Source organism: Solanum tuberosum, unplaced genomic scaffold (assembly GCF_000226075.1).
Source record: "Solanum tuberosum cultivar DM 1-3 516 R44 unplaced genomic scaffold, SolTub_3.0 scf00217, whole genome shotgun sequence".
NCBI classification, from domain to species: Eukaryota; Viridiplantae; Streptophyta; class Magnoliopsida; order Solanales; family Solanaceae; genus Solanum; species Solanum tuberosum.
Window position 1 is genome coordinate 151,195 of NW_006239142.1, and position 3,716 is coordinate 154,910.

The following is a 3,716-nucleotide window of genomic DNA, read 5'->3' on the forward strand; positions in this document are numbered from 1 at the left end:
TTTCCGTGTGTTCTTACTTAATGAAGGTCTGAATCAGAAAATTGTAGATCATCATCGCCATCGCCAAGTACATGTTGAAGATCATGAAGAGCCAAAGAGTGATAGTGTAAAGTTGTTTGGAGTGAGTTTATGTGGGAAGAAGAGATTGCATCATGAAAGGATTGATCAAGAAGTGTTAGAATGTTGATTAGTGAACATTTCATAATGGATCAATAATAGTCTTAATTAACTTTAGATCAAATTTGTTTTTTTAGCTGTTTCAAAATTAAAATCATGATAATTATGTCAAGAGGCTGTTGTATATTAAAAGTGAAAAGGAATTTTGACTTTATAGGAAACAAATAGATAGTGAAAGACATATATCTACGAAATTTAGGTTTGATAGAGGCTAAAGTTCATTTCAAAACTCACAAGTTATGTCGTTAAAGACATACCTCAATTCTTGCGGAATTTATCCCGATAGAGACAAGACTTCAGTTTTATAACCCACAAGCTATGTTATAAAAAGTTTTATCTAATTCTACACAACTTATGCCGAGTAAGACTAAGGTTTTCTAAGCTAGCTTATATCTAGCGAAATTAGATCATAGAAATAGTACACAACTTATGCCGCATTCCTTAATTCCCATTATTTATGTCTAGCGAGGCAAAAGTTCTCTAAAGTTATACCTAGCGAAATTAGGTCATAGATAAGGGTGCTTTGGTTCATACATTTTCATCAAATGAGCAATAGGGTCAAAAAATTAAAGATCGTCATATTTTCATCAAATGAGCAATAATTCTTTATAGGAGTTATCAAATTTGTAGCAATACAAACAACAATAGTAATTTATTGCAAAAATTGAAAGTAATATTTTATCTTAATTTCGTTTCTTTCATTTTCAAAAGTTAAATTAAAATCATTGGTTAGTTTGCAAAATTATGTCGTACGACTAGCACTATTTATTGATGTTGGTGTAAATCAATTTCTTAGGTAGGTATTATAATTTATAGCCATAATTTCTCATTCAATAAAAAGAATGTCAAAATACGTATATGTCTTCTTGACAGGGGTACCCTCAATCCAATTTTATTTGTTTATTGATTAATTTCAATGGTAGATTGGTAGTAACTTATTTGACAATCTTTTATTATATTTATATTATTTGTAGTAAGGAAATAAAATCTTTCCTCCGAGCAAAGAAATATTTGAAAGAGGGAAACATATTAAATTTGGGAAAAAAGAAAACTTGAATTAATTCTATAACTCTTGCCTTAAAGGCAAGACTTAGATCAATAATTTAAAACAACAAATTATGTTTCATAGGCAAGACTTGACACTATCACATTGTGTCTTGATTTATTAGATGCTCTATAACTCTTGTTTTAGAGGCAATACTTAGACGAAGAACTTTAAAACAATATGTAATGCCCCGTATGCAAATACTACCACATTGTGTCGTGATTTATGAGATGCTCTATAACTCTTGCTTAGAGTCAAAACTTAGCCAAGAACTTCCAACAAATAAGTTGCGCCTCATGGGAAAGAGATTATACTCTATAACTATTGGCTTAGAGTTAAAGACTTATTAGTCCAAGAATTTCCAAACAACAAGTTAAGCTCAGTGGAAAAAAAGAAGAGAAAAGATTAAAAAAAAAATGAAAGAAAAATAAAAAATAATAAGTGAAAGAAAAAAGAAAAAGAACACGAAAAAATAGAAGTTGACAAAAAAGAGAAAAGAATAAAACAATAAATAAAAGAAAAATAAACATTAAGAGACAATTGAGCATTGAAAGTTCTTTAATAACATTTGAGGGGTGAAGAGACAAAAATGCATTGTACTAGACACACATATAGGAAGAAAGGCTAGTTTTTAAAGACTTTTCTTGTGGTGGATTAAAAATCAAGATCACACACTTTGGGAAACACCTTGTGTAATTTCTTGAATAATAACATTGAACTAAATTGAAATACTTTAAAATTCAGTTTTTCTCATAAATAACTTTCATTATATGAAATTTATAAAAATTTGAATGGTTTTTTTTTTTTGGTTCAGAACATTGAAACTTATTTATAATCTCACAAGTATTTATCGCTTATTTAAGACCATAAGTTTCAAAAGTCTTTCTTACTTTCTTAAACTTTATATCAAGTCAAACTAATCACATAAATTGAGAATGATAATACAAACTTTAAGTTATATATATATAAAACAATAATTATCAGGTCATATAAAGGGTGCCTACAATTAAGAGATTTATATAATATAATAAATAAATAAAAATAGATTATCGAGTATAACAAATAATGTGACTTGACTGATATATAACAATTATTTGTAGTACAAATAAGTGAAGTAGAATGCGTGGAGTACAATAGTATGCAGTAGTACTTTATAGACAAAGACATCATATAAAGAAAGATATTGTCCTAGAATTGAAGTACTAGTACTAATTGTAGTACAATGTGTACACCTTTTAAAGATCTATCTCCCCTTTATATGTCTTCATGATTTCACATAGAAAGATGGAGTTAACAATATGTGGATGTGTTCAATAGGGTTGATTTGAGAACATATGTATGTGCATATTTTGTTTCTAACAATTTATTGTTCATAAATGTGACACATATGTTCTCAGGTCGCCCCTGTAGACTATTCTTCATCATTCAATTTGATAAGAGGTTGATACTGATAGTGTTGATTCTGATTGACTATGTTTCTATTAATTGTGTTAAAGGTTCTCAGATCGCTCACGTAGACGATTCTTCATTGTTCGATTTGTTAAGAGATTGATATTGATTGACTGTGTCTCTACTTGTTTTAAAGGTTTGATCAAGGTAAGCTCAATATCGATATTAGTAATTAAGCAAAAGGTAACCTCGAGTTGATAAGAGGTTGATATTGATTGTGTTGATTTTTAATGAATATTTTTTGCCTGTTTATTTTTTGTTTCATCCTCTTTATTAGGTATATATATCTAATGAGATTTCAAATAAGATGTTTTGAATATCAAATAGTTAAATCGAAAGGAAATATATGGGCTAGTTAATTTGCAAAGGAAGTTTATGGACTAAGGTGGACTTATATATGGGCTTAAGTCCAATTGTCAATGCAGGCATGATATAAAATTTGGAATTTTTGTCCTATACAACATCCAAATAAAGTCCTCATGAAAAATCGAAAGTAAGGATGACAATGGAATGGGAGTCCTGAATGTGGGGAGGGTTGAGTCTTAACCCACAAAATTTTCATCCGCCCCACATTATCCTTTTATGTGTTTTAATCTGTCCTGCCTCGCCTCGCACAAATCCACCATGTCCCTCCCCGCATAATTTGCTTTACTTTCAAAATAGAATTAGGAATAACTCTTAATAATTGAATTTATTCCATATTTTTATGTGAGTAGCACAAATAAATTGTGTAGGCAATAATTCTATTTTAAAATATAACTCCATATTAACTATGATAATTTTTTTAACTCCTATTGACTTTGCTAACCTTTAATAAGTATTTAACAATTCCTATATACGAATATACTTTGGGAAGCAAAATACAACTAACAAAATGTAAGATTTAAAAAATACTTAGACATAAAAGCAACATATATTTATATATATATATATATATATATAAAGCTGCTTCCAGAGAACAAAAACATTTTGTTTTGCAAAAAAATAAAATTGTAAGTAAACATGTTTTTTGGATTTTTTTTAGCTTTTGTTTTATTTGATTCCA